This window comes from Erpetoichthys calabaricus, chromosome 2 (assembly GCF_900747795.2).
Source record: "Erpetoichthys calabaricus chromosome 2, fErpCal1.3, whole genome shotgun sequence".
Classification (NCBI taxonomy): domain Eukaryota; kingdom Metazoa; phylum Chordata; class Cladistia; order Polypteriformes; family Polypteridae; genus Erpetoichthys; species Erpetoichthys calabaricus.
Window position 1 is genome coordinate 188,476,049 of NC_041395.2, and position 23,525 is coordinate 188,499,573.

Genomic DNA, 23,525 nt, shown 5'->3' on the forward strand with positions numbered 1-23,525 from the left:
GCTGGCGGAGAGGTGCGAACGGATTTAAGAAGCGATTTAAGGTGGGATGGATCTACGAGTTTTTTCGTAGGCTCTGGCAATTCTAGTGTTAATTCTCACAGATATGCCTCTTCATTGGGAAGAAACATTGCTTTTCCCTGATGGCTGCACAAATTAGACATCTATAAGTCTCCAAAAAATATATTCGATCTCTTTTCTTTGTTCTGTTATTTCAGCGAGTAATAATTTCCATTTGTTCGTGCTAATGCGATCTTTACTATCATTTAGTACATTTTTTTTAGTAAATTTTACTAACATTGTTTTTTAATTCTTTACGACTTTCTACTTTGTCATCTACTCTTTGTCTTTTATTTCTGGCCCCGTGGTTACATCTCTTGGCACAAATAGTCCTCTCTCAGGACGTGAAAGTATCTCCCTCAAAAAGTCACGTCTTGTCCCAGGCTAAAAAGTCTCCTTTCGTCCCAGGATTTTTTTATTATAATAGAGAGATAAGTTAGTGTCCGGTATTCCTGTAGTGCTACTTCACTACCAGACGCTAAACTTGAACATTATAGAGCTAATAAACATAGAGAACTATTAAACATATAGACTATTTACAATATCTTATTCACAGGAAAAACAATTTACAATATACATAGCCTCGCACAATAAAAATATTCTGACTATAATCTAATATATTGTAGCAACCTCCACGTCAGGCTCAAAAAGAGAAGAAAAAAAAAAAAACAGGCAGACGTAGTAAAGTCTCACAAAAGTTTTACTTGAACAATCAAGAAAAAGAATGCCGACTTTGTAACCCCAAACACAACCTTCATCACATAAAAATCACTCAAATACTGACAAGTACTCAAGTACTGCGCAGCTGGATAAGTACATCTAAACCTAAGCTTTCAAAATTGTCAGCAACATCCATCCCTTGTGAATGCATCTTATCAATTGCTGGAGAGGGATCAGTAAATAGGAAGTCATCCAAACTGGAGTACAGCAGAATAAATCATTTATGTAAATAGAATTTTTAAAAGACTAAGCTTTTGTTGTTTCTGCATTCTTAGACCATCTTCCAGTTAAGCAGTCCCAGTCACTGACACATTTAACAAGTCTTTGATCCTTTCCTGTCCCATTAACCAAAGCAGGTGCTTGCTGTCACTTGTCATTGATCATCAACACTGAATTTCATTCAAGGCTTTACTGTCCTTCCTGTCATATACATAAAATAGGACATACATTTTTTCTACATACAGTATGTGTTTAATATTAATAATGGTAATATGGCAATAATGAGAAAAAGCACAAGATGGAAATATTTATGAGAAGAGCCTGGGCATCAGGGTGAGGAGGTGTCTTGTCTCCCATTACTTGAGCTCATTTGCTGCCCCTCTGTCTATCAGCCAAGTCTATTGCAATTAGAACATTAGAACAATCTACAGTAGATGAAAACAGGCCATTCAGCCCAACAAACTTCACATTACACTGGGACCAAATGCAATGGAGAATACTGTCAATGAACGCCTTCAGAAGTGGAATAAATCAACTTTATACTGAGGCATTCCATTGTTAAAAATAAAAAAACCTAACATTTCAAACAAACAGTGAGTTTTGTTAATTATAAAAAATGTACCATAACTACTATACAGTCATATGAAAAAGTTTTGGAACCCCTCTCAGTTTGCATAAGAATTTACTTTCAACAAAAAAGATAACAGTGGTATGTCTTTCATTTCCTAGGAACATCTGGGGTACTGAGGTGTTTTCCAAACAAAGATTTTTAGTGAAGCAGTATTTAGTTGTATGAAATTAAATCAAATGTAAAAAACTGGCTGTGCAAAAATTTGGGTACCCTTATAATTTTGCTGATTTGAATACATGTAACTGCTCAATACTGAGTACTTGCAACACCAGACTGGTTGGATTAACTCGTTAAGCCTTGAACTTCATAGATAGGTGTGTTCAATCATGAGAAAAGGTATTTAAGGTGGTCAATTGCAAGTTGTGTTTCCCTTTGACTCTCCTCTGAAGAGGAAAGCAACTCTCAAAAGATCTGAAAACAAAGATTGTTCAGTATCATGGTTTAGGGGAAGGCTACAAAAAGGTATCTCAGAGGTTTAAACTGTCAGTTTCAACTGTAAGGAATGTAATTAGGAAATGGAAGGCCACAGGCACAGTTGCTGTTAAACCCAGGTCTGGCAGGCCAAGAAAAATACAGGAGTGCCATATGCGCAGGATTGTGAGAATGGTTACAGGCAACCCACAGATCACCACCAAAGACATGCAAGAACATCTTGCTGCAGATGGTGTATCTGTACATCGTTCTACAATTCAGCGCATTTTGCACAAAGAACATCTGTATGGCAGGGTGATGAGAAAAAAGCCCTTTCTGCACTCACGGCACAAACAGAGTCGCTTGTTGTATGCAAATGCTCATTTAGACAAGCCAGATTCATTTTGGAACAAAGTGCTTTGGACTGATGAGACACAAATTGAGTTATTTGGTCATAACAAAAAGCGCTTTGCATGGCAGAAGAAGAACACCGCATTCCAAGAAAAACACCTGCTACCTACTGTCAAATTGGTGGAGGTTCCATCATGCTGTGGGGCTGTGTGGCTAGTTCAGGAATTGGGGTCCTTGTTAAAGTCGAGGGTCGAATGAATTCAACCCAATATCAACAAATTCTTCAGGAAAATGTTCAAGCATCAGTCACAAAGTTGAAGTTACGCAGGGGTTGGATATTCCAACAAGACAATGACCCAAAACACAGTTCGAAATCTATAAAGGCATTCATGCAGAGGGAGAAGTACAATGTTCTGGAATGGCTGTCATAGTCCCCTGACTTGAGTATCATCGAAAATCTATGGGATGATTTGAAGCAGGCTGTCCATGCTGGAGAGCCATCAAATTTAACTGAACTGGAGAGATTTTGTATGGAAGAATGGTCAAAAATACCTCCATCCAGAATCCAGACACTCATCAAAGGCTATAGGAGGCATCTAGGGGCTGTTATATTTGCAAAAGGAGGCTCAACTAAGTATTGATGTAATATCTCTGTTGGGGTGCCCAAATGTATGCACCTGTCTAATTTTGTTATGATGCATATTGCATATTTTCTGTTAATCCAATAAACTTAATGTCACTGCCGAAATACTACTTTCCATAAGGCATGTCATATATTAAAAGGAAGTTGCTACTTTGAAAGCTCAGCCAATGATAAACAAAAATCCAAAGAATTAAGAGGGGTTCCCAAACTTTTTCATATGACTGTATGTGTTGTTACTTTTTTGTTTATTTTCATCAAACGTTATCTACATGGGCAATAAATATGGGTAATTATGTTTAAAATAACTGAGATTAACATAAAACACTGTCAAAAATATTTTTAAACACTTTGAGAAGCATTGGCCTTTAGGAAATACCAAAAAGCTTGTGAGCTGTCATTTAGGACAGAATACATTGTTAACGGCATGCACTCTCTACTAAGATGATGTCACAAACAAAAAAAAAAATGCAGCACAGTCAACACAAACTCACAGCATGCTAGATATTTGATCATATGATTAATTGTCAATATTATATAAATTAAGTCATTTTAAGAAGAGGACAGGTTTGCTACAGTCAGTTCAATAAATGGTCCCTTTAAAATGTTTGCATATACAGCATATACGACAGAATCTCATAGAAGCAGGATTCATGAGTAGTGAAGAATAATATGTGACACTGAGGAATTCTAATGCATAATAATGGGAACAAGTAAAAATTCCGTCTTTCTAAAATAAATGCTGTAAATGTAGGCACTTTAGTGTACTGTTTAATTTAAGAGGCATGTATGTGCATTTCCAAATCGATTTAAGAACTAAATTAGCCATCTGTTTTACTAAACAGTTATTCAAACAATAGTTAATATTGTTATACTAGGGGGCTCCGCCCCCTGCTCGCTTCGCTCGCCAACCCCTGGTGTTGGGAATGACAAAGAGCGCGATGTATGAATGAGATATAGAATAGTGTGACGGTGTAGATGATGCAAATAGAAAGCAAACAATAAAGTGTGTGGCACAGTGTAAAGGTTTATTTGAAAATTTCTTTGTACACGCCGTTTAAGTGTAAAAGGTAATTTCAGGTCAGAACTTGTAAGGTCAATGAAGATGGTTATTGTTGTGATCAGAGTCAAGTTTGTCAGAGCTTCGAAAGAGTTGTGTCTCTCCAGGAAGTAATGGAATGACTTGGGTATTTATGTTTTGCACATTAATATTTTTTGGACCTAATATAGTGCGTTGTGTTAAAAGGGGCATTTGGTCTAATGAGATTGCTGTTCCAAATCTCTCTGTAACTAAGTTGTCACAGATAAAGGCTTGAGGAATTGTAATAATATGTGGCTGAAGTCCATCTGTATTGGTGAGTGTACCATCTCTCAGTTGTAATAAGCAATTGTTATGATTTGGTTCTGGACATCGTATCTTTTTTACTAACTGTATCTTTTGAAAGCAATGCCAATTGTCTGCGTATTTTAAGGTGCACTGAACAATAGCTGAGTGCAAGGCATCTGGAAGAATAGCTAAGCACTGTCTAAAATCTCCTCCTCATAAAAGTACCTTTCATCCAAATCGAATATTATTATTCATAAACGTTTGTAGAAGTTTATGAATGGTGTTGAGTAAGTGACTTCATGCCATTGTACATTCATCAATAATTAACATTTTTTCAAGACGGATGTCACGTGCAGTGCCACCGTTAATGTTCATAGTGGATACCGATTTGTAGGATCTAATGCAGTTGATAAAGATTTCACTTTCAGGTACATCGTTAGTTAGAAGCTTTTGTAGATATTCAGTATATGAATGTAAAGAAGGCAGTCTAATTTGACCCTTTTGACAACAACGTGTAAATGTATTACTTGTATTGCCAGTTGTTTCTTCAGGGAAGTGAACTGAATGACAATGATTGCAAATGACATTCATTAATCCGAATGAATTTTCCTGGTGTATATTTTGCTTGTGCCGTTTGAGAGGCGCGTTGTTGCATGTGTAGTATTTGGGACGTGTTGTTTTGGAGCTGTAATCGATTTGCCTGTGCTGTGTGAAAAGCCTGTTGTAGCCTTCCTTGCCGTTAACGTATGTCTGAGATGGGAGGTGTTTCGTTTTGAATCCGTGACTGTTGCGATGCAGCACTTTGATTGATAGCTTGCGTCATGTGGATCCAGGATGTAGATTTGTGCATATTTGCGTTGTTGATTTGTTTCAGGGTGCACTGTTCCAATGCGATTCAGTATTTGTGCACATATGCGAAAGCAGTATGGGCCATTGCCTTTTGGTGGCCTGATATTTACTCCGTTAGATGCAAAAGCAAATGAACTATTGTAGGATCTAATGCAGTTCATAAAGTTTTTACTTTTAGGTACATCGTTAGTTAGAAGCTGTAGTTGAGCTTTGCGTTTTTGGAGTCGAGACATTTTTTCTTTTAGAAATATGGATAAGTAATAAGGAGTATTGCACTCACTGTTAATATGGAGCCTTTTCTGCGGTTGAACGGTTAATAGTGCCTTATTGTAATGAGATCCACCTATGCTGCATAGCCGTCTATTTTGTTGTTTCTTTCGTGTTCGTGTGTTTGTTCCTGTTATCCTTTCCTTTTCGTTTTGTACCCGTGACCGTGTATTCAAGACTTGTTTCTTTCTCAGCTAGCGAAATATGGATAAGTAATAAGGAGGATTGCAGTCACTGTTAATATGTTTCCTTTTCTGCAGTTGAACGGTTAATAGTGCTTTATTGTAAGGAGATCCACCTATGCTGACACCTACGCTGTCTAGTGTGAAGGTGTTGACGTTCACTTTAGAATATGTGGCTTTGGGTGTCACTTCTTATGGATGTGTGTGTGTGGGGGGGGGGGGGGTGAGGATTGTTGTTGCGCGAGCGTCTTCTTTCTTTTTGTGTTCCTGTGTCTTGTTGAATCCCCCTCTTTGTGTGTGTCCCGTCCCTTGCTTGTAGGGTCTGTGGGGTGGTTTTGTTGTGTTCTTTTTTTTGTGTTCCATGGGCTTGTTGAATGCCCCTCTTGGTGTGTGTCCTGTCCGGTGCCTGTGGGGGGGTGGGGGTGGGGGGGGGGGTTGCCTTGCTGTTGTGCGCGAGCCTCTTTTTTTTTTTTTTTTTTTTTGGGTCTAGTTTCGTGTGCAATGTGTTTCGTGCTTTGCCTGCATTTGACTACTTTTTTATGTGCCTTTTCCTTTTTTCGGTGCTCCTTGCGCGTCATTTCTCCTTTTTTGTCTTTTTTCTGTGCTCACTCCTTTTTTCTGTGGTCTTGTCCGTCTGTCGCGGCCCCTCATCTGCCTCTCGCGGCCTCTTTTGTCCCCCTCTCGCGGCTCCTCATCCGCCTCTCGCGGACTCTTTTTGCGCCTGCGCAGTACGTCCTTTTGCAGCTACGGCCCATGGCTGGATGTGCCTGCGTCCATCATCCGGTTTAGCATTCTCGGTTAGTAATATGGATCTTCTATAACAGTGAAGGTTCACTCTGTCATATTGGATGTTTGGAAGGCACAGATTGGCTGAAACTATTCATAATGATTTGTCCTAAAAGTGATCAGAATTGAAAACACATTTAAGCATGCTGGACAGCAGTTTATATTATTGTTTTCTACAGTATAAATTCAGCACAACACCAGTGTCTCCAAACACTCTCCGTATATAAAAGTTTAATATGTTTTGCAATGAAACTCTGTATATATTAAGAACACTAGAGGGCACTGTTGCTACTCAAACCCAACAGACGGACACTAAGGACCTAAGTTAAAAGCACCAAGATTTGTTTTATTCTTTCTTTAAATTCTTCACAGTGCTCTTCACCACCACAAGTAAATAAACAACACTGCTCACAATTATTCTCTTTTTCTCTCTTTCTTTTCTCCTCCACACCTCCCAGCAAGCTTTGTCTCTGGCTCACTGACTGTGCTTCTGGTCCTTTATATATTGTGCAACTTGGAAGTGCTTCAGCTCTTCCGCCCACATGGCCTACCAGCACTTCCGGGTCAGGCAGATAGCTCATGTCCCCCGGTTCATTCACAGCACCCCCTGGTGGCACCCATGGCACACAACAGGGCTGAGATACCAAACTACAAGTCCCATGGTGCCCTGTGGGAATCCAGGGCACCATTGTAACCCAGGGGAGCTGCCATCTAACGTCTTGGGGGAGGTAGTGCTCTAAAAAAGGTGCCTTCCCCCATCCTTCCATTTCCAGGGTGTCCCGGCTGGGTTGAGCTGCCAGCTGTCTGTTACAATATATACATACAGTATACACACTAAGAGTGCCGGAGAGCTGACTGAATCTTGGCTCTCCAATGAAAACACCATTAACAGACACTTGAACTTGAACCCTGAATATGCAGACTTAAAAAGAACATCCAAATAATAAAAAAGTCTTTATAACCAATACCTTCCAAACCCCACCTTATTAATCCACACCCCCCCTTACAACCTCCCCCTACACCCCAACTCTTCACCTGCTATATATTGACTTTGATTCCTGTATGTCTAATCATTTTCCTCTGATGATGATGCCTAGTAAGTTGTTGAAAGCTTAGGAATAAAAGACTGTTTTAAGATACTTGACTTATTTTCTCCCTTTATGGACGTCTAGCTACAAATATGCAAACTGTATCACAGACCTTCTAGATTTTTGCTTATCATTGTCTTTCAGCAGATGGAGCTACTGCACCTGTTAAGGCTTTCTACAGAAAAAGCACTTTACTACTTCAAGCATAAAATGGTTTGTCCTCTTTAACTGAAATTAGCATCTTAGACACCTAAATCAGATATGTGGGCTTACTACAGATTCAAATGGTGCGTTGCTAAAGAACTGGATAAAAGCCAAGCCATAAGTAAACTGTGCAACTCAGACATTAATTACTGTTATAACACAACAAATTTAAGAAATAAATTTATTTCAACGTCACCCATAAATGTAATCTCAGTCGACATCTAAACGAGTAGAACCTAAACAAACCACTAGTGATGGAAAGAGTGAAGCCTCACAAAGCATCAATACGTTTCAGGCATCTGTGTTGGAAATCGTGTGGAAGCTCTGAAGCATTTGACACTCACCTCTCTAGTGACATCTCCTAGCCGTTTGCATTAATGTTACACAAACTCATAATCAAGTTCTAGGACATCTGTTAAACTTTACTACTTTTATTTTTCACTGCTACAGATTCGTCAGCGGCTTCCAGTGTCTGATGTCTAAAAAATATAACTAATGCTGACTGGCAGAATGTAGTATACGATAAAGAAGAGTTTTACTAAAACAAATAAGACACCTTACTCATGGAGCCCTAGCCCTTTTAATAATTTACATTGTATCATTGTTCCTGTTTTTAGTATTATTTTTAGCCCTCATCTTTTCTTGAGATCACATTTAATTGACAATCATTTGGGGTTCCACATCCCTAATGTTGTAGGTTTAAAAAAAAAAAAAAAAAAAAACATGAGCCCTGTCATTTTGTCCTCAAATGTTTTCTTTGTTCTGACTTATTTAAAATCAAGTAGATGGAAAATAAAGGCTTAACTCACTACTTTGCCATCATATAGGCAAGCACATTTGAGAAAAGTTGAAATCCTTAAATTAACAAATGTTATTATTCCATCAATATATAAATATTTCAATTATTAATACTTTATAATATTTTGTGGAGCTCAAAGTTAACAGTCAAATCTGTTCCAATCGTACTGATCATGCCATCCTGTGGGTCCACTGACTAAGGCTGTTCCTTTTCAAATTTTGTGCATAGTGCAAACCCAGGTTCAAGTTGGAATAAAGAGTCACTAAAAAAAAAGAACAGGTGTGATATATTTATTGCCAAAATTGGCACAATAATTTTGAGAGATACTATGTAATGATCGCTTAAGAGACCTGTTCTGGAATCATCCCGACTTTGAATTGCCATCAAAAATGTGATGACTAATTTAAAAATGTGATGACTAATTTTGTGGAAGGCAGATCATGTATTTACAATAATCCATCTTCTATTCATTGCCACTTGACGTGTATGAATCTCACCATTTTAAAGGATGATAATAAACCCACTGTGGCAAATCAGACTGAATTCGCTCTGCTGGACCAAAAATTCAAAGGTTAAAATCTGGAGCATGTCAGAGGGACAGAGAGATACAGCACAGCACCATCACACTGTCTCACACACATACACACACACAAGGGATACTGCAAGGTGAGCGCTGTTAGTATTAAGTAATAGAACACTCTATAGTTGATATGTACTGTATATGTAAAGTGTAATGTGAATAAAAGTATGTGCTGTATAACTAATTACAACTGTCATTCAAATTGAAACAGCAACCATTGTAGACACCTTTGTGGTGAAAACAGAACTCAGCAATTCATACTGAGGTTGCCATTAAAGATCCACTAAAGTGCACTTTAGTGTATCAGCAACTTAGTTGAGTTTTTGAAATCTGGTGATGCCATGCAGAGTTCAAACAAAGATTGATGAATAAGGATTGGAAACGCCAAGCTGACATGTGCACTGGGAATGGTGCGTGTGTGGTGTAGCGGGTCCACAGCTCAATTCAAAAAGGCCATTTTTTAAATAAATACTCACCGCACTTGTGGCGTAGAGAGGGGGCGTGGTAGTGTGGCGGGAGCGGTTCTCGGATGAATTCGTGATGCGGGCGGTCCTCGCTTAAGTGCACAAGTGAGGAGTCATCCGCATCCGTAATTGATGTGCTAATTGCCACACCTGATCCACGTCCCCGTGATAAATAATAGAAGCACGAGGCGGCTGGGGAAAGAGAAAAAGAAGAATGAATGGAGGTTATAGGAGAAGAAGAAGGCAGGAAGCAGGGAGGAGAAAGCCGGTGTGTGAGTGAGTGAATGTGCTCTATGTTGAGAGAGAAAGGCAGCTGGACAGTGAGCCCTCGTGGGGTGTTTGGCTGGCACCCCAGGAGCAGTCGGTAGTGGTCACTCCTGCTGAGCATTAGTGAGGAGCAGGAGTGACCCGGAAGGAGGATGGCTCGCTGCAGAAGGCTGAGAAGGCAGCGGGAGTCAGGACCTGGGTAGTGAAAGCCCCAGCGTGAGTGCCCTGGTCACTGGGGAGCCCAAGTCATGGTCTGGTGAAGCCCACTAGAGCCAGGGATTGGCGAGGCGAACAGACCAGCAGAAGAAGGCAGAAAGAAGGTCAGCAGCAGGTGGGATTGCTCCCCTGGTGCATAGCCTCGATGGGAGAAGCAGGGGAGTCATCCGTCGAAAGGCACCAGGATTTATTTTAAAAGACTGCTTCCAGCCATTGTTTTAACCTTGGTTTTAAAAGGAGTTTTTCTATTGTGTTTTAACCTCCACCTTTCACTTGTTTATATTGGATTATTTATTTGAAGATTTTTAAAGCACTGCACTTATTTATTTGAACACTGTTTTGTTGTTGCTGTTTTAATAATAGCACTTTGCACATTTTGCACCATCCCCTTGCTTCATTATTGTGCCTCAATGTCTAGCTCATCTGTGACATTACTGACAGTGTTGGGTTCAGAGCTCCCAGAAGCAAGATGGGAGCATGGAGTGGAACCCGCATCGTCACAGCGTGGAGCATGGTGTGAAGCAGACAAGCACACTGGGAATGAAACATAGAGAGCGGTTCAAAACACGGAGCAGACATGCGCACTGGGCATGAAGTGTGTAGCACAATTTGAAACACTGAGCAGACATGTGCACTGGGATTGAAGAATGTTTCAAAACACTGAGCTGATATGCTAACTGGTAATGCAGCAAGGAGCATGGTTCAAAACACTAAGCTGACCTGCTTACTGGGAATGAAGTGGGTGTGCAGTTTAAAACATCAAGCAGACATGGGCACTGGGAACGAAGCGTAGATCACAGTTTGAAACAAAGAGCAGACATGCGCACTGGGATTGAAGTGTGGGGAATGGTTCGAAGCACTGAGCTGATGTGTGCAGTACAAAGGATGCTTTGTGAAGCCTTGAGACATTCAAAGCCATTGCGCTGTACATTGTTGCAAGTCTACCAAACATTTGACAGTTGACCCTCTAGTGATATTTTGTAATTTGTAATTTGTAATTTTCAGTGACAGACTGAAAAAACAGTTCAGGTCATTGCTGACAATTCATTGTTGCTATTGTGGCTTGCTGAGATTTCCTTTGTCTGTCAAAGATACATTATATAATTTTATATTATAAATTATTGTATATATTCACATTTTAAGTAAAAGAAAATAGAACCATCTGAATAAAAGTAAAAAAAATTACAATGGTCCCATGAGAAAATGTTTTTTTATGTTGCCCCAAAATCAACACTATTTTAATTGAACATTCATTTGCACGCTGCTGGAATCTAAATGAATGTGAGAGGACTCTGGTGGATAGGTCATACTGGGTTGTCAGTTCAGTTGTATTATGTGCCTTCACTTTGGACTGCCGCGAATAGGTTTTTGCAAATGAGTCATGTTTTCTCTCATATTGGCTTTTCACTTTTTATTATAGGCACGGTTTCAGGAACACTTGAGACAAACTTTTTTGGACTACCCGCAGTAAGAACGAACATATATTTGTTCGTCCATTCATCTTTGAAAGTTCAGTTTTCTGCCTCTACTTTCCTTTTAAATGGAACAAGCCCAGCTCCCTGTCGCTCTTTCGTTTCTGTTATTTCCTTCTGCGGCATCCTCACGTTTTACCCATGCACTGTAACAATCACATTAATTTACTCTCTGTTGAGTGACATGAATAGACACGCACACCTCAAGAAGGAAAAAAAGAACTCCTGCATGAATGTTATTAGTCATTCTCATTTATTTATCAGAAATGTATCATGGTCTGGATAGTGCAGTCAATTGGTCCGCCATTTAGTGATTTCTATACTAGAGACTTATTTTGGTTTTAGTACCACTCAAAGATAACCTATTTAGCACTTATGTGATGTGACATTGATTCGACTCTCTTACAGAAATATGAAATGAAAAAAAAGAGTGTAATTTTTACCTTTGCAACTTTTCTCTAACATTGGCACCAGGGCTACCATAAACCCCATCTCCACACCCCATTTCCTCCCACTCCCCCCCTAATTTTATCCAAGTAGATATTGCTGCAGACCGGAGCAAAGTAGGTGTGCCATATCATTTTTGACTTAAGCTGATCATATATTAAATTTATGTACATAAGGCACTTATCAGCCAATCGCAAATTAAAACGTTGCAGTCAATCACTTTTTTATTTTGCAAATTGCCAATCTTTGTTATTTGTCATTCCAGTTCTACTTCAGCCAATTGCCTTACTGATATTTTAAAAGAAAGTCAGGAGTCTTTTCAAAAGGTGGATGTGTAAGATAATTTCTAAAGGTAACCGGTCAAGATAAAGTGACTGTAAGAGACTGGGTGTATATTTGTAAAAGTACATCTGTGACGGTGCCGATATACATCTGTTGAGTGCATTATTAAGACTATAGAGTTAGAGAGATGGAGATGAGATTCGAGTGCACTAAGGGCTTGAACGAAGCACTTTTGGGAGGGCTTCACTGGCACTTTATATAGCAAATTTGCTAAAATTCAGCATTGTATGCTCCGTGGAGAGTTTACATTATTAGAAGTTTTAAATATAGACTACGCACAAATAAGCTGAGCGATTACTTTGTCCAGCCGTGTCTTCGGAGAAATAAAAATGGAGGTCCATTAAAGCTCGGAAGGGGAGAGCACTTTGGATTCGTCCAGGCTCAATCTGGAAACTCTTAGCTTTGATCATTTGAGCGAGGAGAAGAAAAAAGAGATGCAAATGATCTTTCTCCCTTACAACCGACTCACAGTGTTGCCTGGCTGTATAAGCCTTTTCTCCAGTCTCAGCTGGCTGGACGTCAGCAACAACGGACTGGCCTTCATTTGCAATGACATCTTACGTCTCTCCAATCTCAAGACCTTCGTCGCCAAAGACAACCGCTTGGACGAGTCATCCTTGACCAAAGACTTAGGCACTATGTCCTTGGAGCTTGTCAACTTCAGCAGGAACCGCTTCGAGGAGTTCCCTCGCCAGTTCTTGCAGCTGCACACACTATAGTCCATCTCCCTCGGAGGCAACAGACTGAAAGGCATCCCTCTGGAAATCGAAAACCTGACCAGCCTGGAGCTTCTATACTTGGGAGGAAACAACATCACCTCCATTCCTCCAGAACTGGCAAACCTTCCCAAACTGAGCTACCTGGTGCTTTGTGACAACAGAATACAGAGCATCCCTCCTCAACGTGCACAGTTGCATTCACTGCATTCCCTGAGCCTTCATAACAACCTTCTCACTTATGTTCCTCGAGAGATTGTCAACTTGGTGCACCTCCAAAAGCTTAGTCTACGTGGAAATCCACTTGTTGTTTGGTTTGTTAAGGATCTGACCTATGACCCTCCCTCACTCCTTGAGCTTGCAGGACGTACTGTTAAATTCAGAAATATTCCTTACTTCGCTGAGGACCTACCAGATAACCTGATCACATATCTGGATTTGGCTAGCAAGTGCCCCAACCCCAAGTGTGGAGGTGTCTACTTTGATTCATGTGTTCGGCATATCAAATTTGTGGATTTCTGTGGCAAGTATCGCCTCCCTTTGATGCACTACCTATGCTCCCCCGAGTGCAGTTCTCCATGTAGCTCAAGCTCTCAAAGTGATGCTGACTCTAAAGATGAGAGCAGTGTACCAGTGCACAGATTGCAAAAGGTTCTGCTTGGCTAGATGTATAGATGTATAAATTATTAAACTAAATTAACAAGACTGATTTCCAGACCGGGAGCAATATAAATGATGAAATACAGACCTAGATCTGAGGAGCATTTTTCAGTGCTATGCAAATCTTTGAACAGCTTACTTCCCTCTGTCTATTAAAGCATTGCAAATAAAGAGACACGACCTGGGAGTAGACACACCTTATAATGAAGGCTCATTAAATAAGGTTTGACACTTCTTTCTGTCACATTTTATTTTGTTTGAATAAAATGCTGCTGTTTAAGATTATATGCAAAGCATGATTTGGTGCAAAGTAAGCAAATCTGAAGTGTACAGTACACATTTATACTATGTGCATTATAAAAGTACTGTATATCTAAAAATGCTCAGAGGGGGCTGGGCGGTCTCATGGTCTGGAACCCCTGCAGATTTTATTTTTTTCTCCAGCCATCTGGAGTTTTTTTTTTGTTTTTTCTGTCCTCCCTGGCCATCAAACCTTACTCTTATTCTATGTTAATTAGTGTTGTCTTATTTTAATTCTTACATTGTCTTTTTTCTCCCTTTTTTCTTCATCATGTAAAGCATTTTGAGCTACATTATATGTATGATAATGTGCTATATAAATAAATGCTGTTGTTGTTGTTATAGTGCACTTTACTGCCGTCATTTATGATTAGCGGTTTTGAAAAATAATGGTCATAAAAGTTAGATATGAGATGTTTATTGTTACTAAATGACATCTAAAAAAAAAAAAAAGAACATATGAATACAAATTTGTGTCTGCCTAATTTTAATGAATTGAGGTAGACTTAAGTGTGGGCTATACTTGATTGAGTCAGTGAAATTAAAACAAATATTTGACTGTTGTTGTTTACTCGAATGTTCAAATGAAATAGTCGCCTACATTTAACAAGTCACACTAAAGAGGGTTATAAATGTATTACAATTTTAAACTTTGAATAAATTGTGTAAGAAAGGAGCTATATTGCGCCCAACCCAACACAGACTCACACGGAGGCGCGTGTAAAATAAAATAAATATTTATTTTTTCTTCACCTGTGGGGCACGTCTTCCCTGTGAACCCCACAGACAATACACAATCCCAAAGCACAGCACACAAGTATCGCACAAGCACTAAACACTTCTCTCTGGCACCACCACTCCTCCCAGGCAACCTTGTCCTCCTCCACCCAACTCTGGCCACTGAGTGGTAGTCGCTGGCTTCTTTAATAGTCCACCCGGAAGTGCTCCAGGTGCTTGATCGCCAGGTTCCGGCTGCACTTCCGGATGTGATGAATACGTTGCCCACACGGGCTCAGGAGTCCCAATTACAGCACCTCCTGGTAGTGCCTGCAGGACCCAACAGGGCTGCACCCAGCTCCAATTCCCATGGAGCCCTGTGGGAAACCGAGGCACCGCTCCAACCGAGGGGGGCGGCCATCTAGCATCCAGGGGGAGGTATTGCACTGTTCAGTGCTGCCCCCCCGAATATAGTGTGCAGGGGCATCCCGGTTGGGCATGGACCCCGGCCGCCTGCCACAATTGTCAAAGGTAACTCTTCATTTCTCCCTAAAAAATTGTTTTATTACTTTCATTACTATTTACAGTATCTACTTTTATTTATTTATTTATTTACTTACTTACTTACTTACTTACTTACTTACTTACTTACTTACTTACTTACTTACTTACTTACTTACTTACTTACTTACTTACTTACTTACTTACTTATTTATTTATTTATTTATTTATTTATTCTAAAGAACAGCCTCTGTTCTTTGTTTGCTAATGTGTGTCAAATATTCTACGGTATTCATGTCTGTTTTCAACATACCAACAGCTGTAATGAGTTTGTTGCCTGTTGATCTCATATTTAAGTTTTTTTTTAGCTGTATTATGATTACAGAATATTACAAATCACATACTTGGCACTCTCGAGTTCATGTATTAGGGAATAGACAATATTAAGAAAACTGGCAATAAAATTGTGAATTGAAGACATCTTTTGCCTGTCTCCACATATTATCAATGTTAAATGTAAGAACCACAGTTATCATAGTGCTAATAGTCACCTTTCAATCATTATTTTTATAATGAAATTTACTATGTTAAATGGTCTATGAAGAACAAATATTCTGCATTAAACAGAGTAATAATTTTGCAGTGTATGCGATTGTGCACCTGTTAATCAGGCTATTCAGTTATTTGACTTAATTGGACCTTTGTTACTTTTGGAACTTTTAATACCTCTTTAAGACCATCAAGTAAATATTTATTATAATACATATTACTTATGCAAAATCTACATTTAGAGATTAAAACTTGACAGATGTTTCTGTGTAGTTCATATTTCATTTTGCCTCCATTTGACTCCATCAAGGCCTAGTGGTGTGTTTAACACATCAGCCTATCTTTAGTGTCTCTAAGATTGTATGAGGCCTTATTGCCAGGAGTCCGATCGTATAGCAGGCATCAGCATCATGCGCATCAGCACCATTACTGTTAACAAGTTACTGTAGATATGCCAGATATTTCAGCTGGACATAATCCTATATGACTTCCCAAGCAAACAGTATATTAAGAGCACACAAAGTGTGTATACACACACACTTAATGTCAAGACCTTAGAATAACAAGGTTCTAGCTGTGTGTCATGGTTTTAGAATACTGAGCTTCAAAGTTTTGACTCTCTGTTTATCAGGAGTTAACAATCCTTTTCCTTTAATTTTGTTCTCATAGTTAAAAAAATGCAAGTTTTATTTAAAATGTGACTCTTAAAAAAAGATAAGTAAGAACCTTATTGTTCTAGACTATGTTTGTAAGTGAACAGCAAAACCTTGATCAGGATGCTCAGTTCCCAAGCTGTTTTATCTTGTGGGATTACCAGTGAGTTCAGCAACGTGTGTGCCATTTGTAGACTGTGTTGTTACAAGTGGAGGCTCTGGTCAAATCTATTAATTCTAGTAATGTTAATGTATGATATTTTATTAATAATTATTCAGTATGAATTGTGCAACCATTTCAAAAAATATTTACAATTAATAATAATGATGGGTCAGTTGATTGAAAAAAAGAATGAACAAAGAAGATTGATTTAACGAACAGACTGATCAGGGAATATTCTGAAGTTGAAGCATTAAAACTGCAGCATGCCCACTTCTATATATTATATATAAATAAAAGAACAATGTAATGAAGGTGGACATGTTTGCTTGTAATGTACAAAAAAATAATAAAACAGTTATAAAAATTAAAGAAAAAATGCAGATGGCATCAATTTGCTAAAAACATATATGCAGACTATTTCAAATATACAGAACTTAATCAACAATCTTTGATGATAACAGAAAGTGTCCTTTATTATTTATATCAATAGTTAAGTCAAATATACACAACTGTATTATGCACAGTCAGTTTCATACTCAGAAATAAAAAAGGCAAAGGCAAATAAAGAAAGTGACATGTTTATAATGTAAGGGTTGAGATGAATCCTAAGTTTAAATGGCTTAGTGATGCTGTCCTTGTGCTTAGCTGAGGAGGGTGCTGAATCCTGCAAGGTGAAACAGGGCTTGATGTTTGCTGCATCACAGCAAGCACAGGTTTGTGCAGGGGTGAATTAAACATTGGCATTTGCTGGGCTACAGAAAGTAATGGCTCTTCCGGGGCAGAGGTCATTTTGCTGGCTTGTGGCTAGTGATGACTCTTGCAGAGGCAACAGAATTGTTGGTGTATTCTTGGTGAAATCAGGTGTTCATTCTTGAAGATATGATGTATGTTATTTTTTTTGCTGGGTATCAGAAATTCCCGATTCATGTAGGATTAAGGCAGGTGTTGGCGTTTGCTGGGTTGTAACTAGTGTTAAATCCTGTGGGGTCGAGGCAAATGCTGGTAATAACAGCTGACTGGAGGAAGAGGACACTGAAGGGGTGGATGGGGGTAGCCCTTCCTTTGGAACCCTGTCTTTTGTACAAATCCAGTCCTTTGTAGAACTGTGACAGTGCATTAAAAGCAGTGATAGTGCTCTGTCTCTTTGCATCCCAATTTGCAATGATAAATGAGCTTGCCTAGAGCAGAATAAAATTACAATTACATAAGTTAAAACAAACAAAATCAATGCATGTCAACAAAATTCAAACTGTTATTTTACATTTAGTAACAGTCAAATAAGCAAGAATGAAGAAACAGTAAATAAGCAAAAACTAAGTCTAAGAAAATCTAAGAAATATATATTGTATATATGAACTGTAGAAATAAAATTATAGCTGCGTCTCTTTTTGAATTTTTAGATCTTCTTTAAATCCCATTGGCTGATGTAATATAACACTATTATAAAACACAAAAATGTTTGGTATGGACTACACTGCCACTAATAGAAGCCAAATCATCTCTCTATATATAAAATCTAACATCTGTCTGTCTGTTTGTCTGTCCATTTTTCACAAGAGAACTACTTAATGGATTTAGATTGTGTTTTTTTCTATAATTTGCTTGACCATTCTGGTTGATTTTGTGACTTCTCTCATCATGCTAAGAATCATAGTTTACTTGCAGAAGTGATAAATTCGTGCTAATCCGAAATAGAGGCTGTGGGCCGAGGGGAGGGGGAAGCGGGGCGTTAGGAGTGGGGAGCTGGGCAGGGCACTCTTCATTTGCACGCCAGCCTCCATTTGAGTCGGTGTACTTCTGCGTTTTGGAGTGTACATTGCCTCCACTTAGCTAGCAATACCTGTTTGTTTATTGATTTTTAACGTTTGTCCTGTTTCACTACTACACGGGCGGAGCTGCGGGGGGGGGGGGGGTTCGGGGGGGGAGGCCAGTTAAGTAATAAATTGTTCAATCAAGGTAATCCATGTTAAAACACTGATAAAAATCACTAAGTATGTGCATAACTGAGTAAATAAAAATATACATCTATGATGAATTGGCTTCCTGTCTTAGACTTAACCCATCTAATATCCATGGCACCTGACGCTCATCTGTGAACCTAACCAGGCTAACAGGCCAGGGCAAACAACAATCACTGAAGCAGCAACCCTATTTTTAAAAACACTTTAACATTGTTTTGACATTTTACTGAAAATAGAATGAATGTCTTCAACTCCTGTCCCTTCCAAACTCTCTTCAAAAAGTAAAATGTTTTTGCAAACTGTCTTTTTGGTGAAGTTAACATGGTTTTATGTACAGACTTGAAGTATAACCTATATACTCTTCGGTCATCTTACATCTTAAAATATGGTTTATATTGAGCTAATGTATGTTGCAGGTTTGTTATCCTAATCTTGTCTGTTGTCAATAATAGCACAGTAAGCTACATCACTGCCGTCTTTTGCATACAACAGAAAAATACAGGCAATTGACCTGTATATGAAAAATATGACACTACAGCTGGTTAAAGGGCTGCTAGTGCCAAGCAATTTCTTCTTCGCCATCATCATCAATTCCCGCTTCTATATGGGTCGGCGCGCTTAATCAGCCCTCTCCATACAGCTCGGTCCTGCATTTCCTCCCCAGTTAGACCCATGTCCTTCAGATTTTCTTTTACTTTATCCATCCACTTCTGCTTACCCTGTACTTCCATTCCTGTCTCTCTTTTGCCCACATACTCATTGTCTCTGCTCATTAGATATCCAAAATAAATTAATCTACTTTCCTGTATTTTCTTAGATATCTCACCCATTTTTGTTGCTCTTCGGACTGTCTGCTTTCTTATCCATCCATCCATCCATTGTCTCCCGCTTATCCGAGGTCGGGTCGCGGGGGCAGCAGCTTGAGCAGAGATGCCCAGACTTCCCTCTCCCCGGCCACTTCTTCTAGCTCTTCCGGGAGAATCCCAAGGCGTTCCCAGGCCAGTCGAGAGACATAGTCCCTCCAGCGTGTCCTGGGTCTTCCCCGGGGCCTCCTCCCGGTTGGACGTGCCTGGAACACCTCACCAGGGAGGCGTCCAGGAGGCATCCTGATCAGATGCCCGAGCCACCTCATCTGACTCCTCTCGATGCGGAGGAGCAGCGGCTCTACTCTGAGCCCCTCCCGGATGACTGAGCTTCTCACCCTATCTTTAAGGGAAAGCCCAGACACCCTGCGGAGGAAACTCATTTCAGCCGCTTGTATTCGCGATCTTGTTCTTTCGGTCACTACCCATAGCTCATGACCATAGGTGAGGGTAGGAACATAGATAGACTGGTAAATTGAGAGCTTCGCCTTGCGGCTCAGCTCCTTTTTCACCACGACAGACCGATGCAACGCCCGCATTACTGCGGATGCCGCACCGATCCGCCTGTCGATCTCACGCTCCATTCTTCCCTCACTCGTGAACAAGACCCCGAGATACTTGAACTCCTCCACTTGGGGCAGGATCTTGCTACCAACCCTGAGAGGGCACTCCACCCTTTTCCGGTTGAGGACCATGGTCTCGGATTTGGAGGTGCTGATTCTCATCCCAGCCGCTTCACACTCGGCTGCGAACCGATCCAGAGAGAGCTGAAGATCACGGCCTGATGAAGCAAACAGGACAACATCATCTGCAAAAAGCAGTGACCCAATCCTGAGCCCACCAAACCGGACCCCCTCAACACCCTGGCTGCGCCTAGAAATTCTGTCCATAAAAGTTATGAACAGAATCGGTGACAAAGGGCAGCCCTGGCGGAGTCCAACTCTCACTGGAAACGGGTTCGACTTACTGCCGGCAATGCGGACCAAGCTCTGGCACTGATCGTACAGGGACTGAACAGCCCTTATCAGGGGGGCAGTACCCCATACTCTCGGAGTACCCCCCACAGGATTCCCCGAGGGACACGGTCGAATGCCTTTTCTAAGTCCACAAAACACATGTAGACTGGTTGGGCGAACTCCCATGCACCCTCCAGGACCCTGCTAAGGGTATAGAGCTGGTCCACTGTTCCGCGACCAGGACGAAAACCACACTGTTCCTCCTGAATCCGAGGCTCGACTGTCCGACGGACCCTCCTCTCCAGGACCCCTGAATAGACTTTTCCAGGGAGGCTGAGGAGTGTGATCCCTCTGTAGTTGGAACACACCCTCCGATCCCCCTTCTTAAAGAGGGGGACCACCACCCCGGTCTGCCAATCCAGAGGCACTGTCCCTGATGTCCATGCGATGTTGCAGAGGCGTGTCAGCCAAGAAAGTCCTACAACATCCAGAGCCTTGAGGAACTCCGGGCGTATCTCATCCACCCCCGGGGCCCTGCCACCAAGGAGTTTTTTGACCACCTCGGTGACCTCAGTCCCAGAGATGGGGGAGCCCACCTCTGAGTCCCCAGGCTCTGCTTCCTCATTGGAAGGCTTGTTAATGGGATTGAGGAGGTCTTCAAAGTATTCCCCCCACCGACCCACAACGTCCCGAGTCGAGGTCAGCAGTGCACCATCCCCACCATATACAGTGTTGACACTGCACTGCTTCCCCTTCCTGAGACGCCGGATGGTGGACCAGAATCTCCTCAAAGCCATCCGAAAGTCATTCTCCATGGCCTCCCCAAACGTCTCCCACGCCCGAGTTTTTGCCTCAGCAACCACCAAAGCCGCATTCTGCTTGGCCTGCCGGTACCTATCAGCTGCCTCCGGGGTCCCACAGGACAAAAGGGTCCTGTAGGACTCCTTCTTCAGCTTGACGGCATCCTTCACCGCCGGTGTCCACCGGCGGTTCGGGGATTGCCGCCACGACAGGCACCGACCACCTTACGGCCACAGCTCCGGTCAGCTGCCTCAACAATAGAGGCACGGAACATGGCCCATTCGGACTCAATGTCCCCCACCTCCCTCAGGATGTGGTCGAAGTTCTGCCGGAGGTGGGAGTTGAAGCTACTTCTGACAGGGGGCTCTGCCAGACGTTCCCAGCAGACCCTCACAACACGTTTGGGCCTACCACGCCTGACCGGCATCCTCCCCCACCATCGAAGCCAACTCACCACCAGGTGGTGATCAGTTGACAGCTCCGCCCCTCTCTTCACCCGAGTGTCCAAGACATGTGGCCGCAAGTCCGACGACACGACCACAAAGTCGATCATCGAACTGAGGCCTAGGGTGTCCTGGTGCCAAGTGCACATATGAACACCCCTATGCTTGAACATGGTGTTCGTTATGGACAATCCGTGACGAGCACAGAAGTCCAATAACAAAACACCCGCTCGGGTTCAGATCAGGGGGGCCATTCCTCCCAATCACGCCCTTCCAGGTCTCACTGTCATTGCCCACGTGAGCATTGAAGTCTCCCAGCAGAACGAGGGAGTCCCCAGAAGGTATGCCCTCTAGCACCCCCTCCAGGGACTCCAAAAAGGGTGGGTACTCCGAACTGCTGTTCGGTGCATACGCACAAACAACAGTTAGGACCCGTCCCCCCACCCGAAGGCGAAGGGAGGCTACCCTCTCGTCCACCGGGGTAAACCCCAATGTACAGGCTCCAAGTTGGGGGGCAATAAGTATACCCACACCTGCTCGGCGCCTCTCACCGGGGGCAACTCCAGAGTGGTAGAGAGTCCAGCCCCTCTCAAGGAGATTGGTTCCAGAGTCCAAGCTGTGCGTCGAGGTGAGCCCGACTATATCTAGCCGGAACCTCTCAACTTCGCGCACTAGCTCAGGCTCCTTCCCCTTCAGAGAGGTGACATTCCACGTCCCAAGAGCCAGTTTCTGTAGCCGAGGATCAGACCGCCAAGGTCCCCGCCTTCGGCCACCACCCAACTCACACTGCACCCGACCTCCTTGGCCCCTCCCATAGGTGGTGAGCCCATGGGAAGGGGGACCCACGTTGCCTCTTCGGGCTGTGCCCGGCCGAGCCCCATGGGTGCAGGCTCGGCCACCAGGCGCTCGCCATCGAGCCCCACCTCCAGGCCTGGCTCCAGAGTGGGGCCCCGGTGACCCGCGTCCGGGCAAGGGAAAACGCCGTCCAAAATGGTTTTTCTTCATAGGAGGTTTGTTTAACCGCTCTTTGTCTCATCCCTCACCTAGGACCAGTTTGCCTTGGGTGGCCCTACCAGGGGCATAAAGCCCCGGACAACAGAGCTCCTAGGATCATTGGGACACGCAAACCCCTCCACCACGATAAGGTGACGGTTAAAGTCACTGAAAAATGCCCAAACTAGATTAAAGAAAAACTGCCCAAACTAGATTAAAGGAAGCATAGACTCCATTCATACCATTCCAACACCATTCATAGTAATTATCAATTTGGAAAAATAAATTCATTGACAAATTGGTTTAAAGATTGCTGTTAGCGCAAGTTAATGGGAAAAATTGAATACATGTACCTCCGGTGGAAACTGTAGTTCTGCTGTGATTTCGCAAATGTTCATTAGCTTGTATATACGAGCATGAACGATACACTTGCAGATGACAGATATGGCAGATAAACACATCTGAAGATTGCAGTATGGACGGAATGTCTGTTATGATCCTGTTTAAAATATTGTAAAATAAATTACAGTTTTTTAATCAATTTAATTTAATTATGCACAGTATTGATGTGGAACCAAATTACTAGCAGCAATCTACTAGCATTCCACTGAGCACCAGAGAGGAGGTGGGTTTGGGTTGTGAAATTTGAAGATTTGTCAGTACCGCTGAGTGCCGGCTCACTTCATACATATGCATCAATTACTACAGCGAAAATGATTATTAATACAAACGTAAAGGTTCACTGTACAAGCACAACCATGCAACACGAAGGTATTAAAAAAAACACAAAGAAAACTATGCAAAGGCAAATTTCAAATGTTTTCATTTGCTTCCATTGTCAAAATTAACAAGTAATTAGTTTGGTACAATGGGAGGTTATTTAAGAGGGAAATTTATAAGGCAGAACCTCAAAGTGGTAGGAACCACAAA

General features: G+C 41.6%; 1 protein-coding gene and 1 pseudogene across 1 annotated transcript in view; both read left to right on the forward strand.

Moving 5' to 3' along the window:
* LOC114644508 (acyl-CoA (8-3)-desaturase) overlaps positions 1–23,525 on the forward strand; it is a 236,031-nt gene that overhangs the window by 8,554 nt on the left and 203,952 nt on the right. The gene's annotated exons all lie outside the window — the stretch shown is intronic.
* On the forward strand, positions 12,649–14,051 carry LOC114644502 (leucine-rich repeat-containing protein 58-like; annotated as a pseudogene).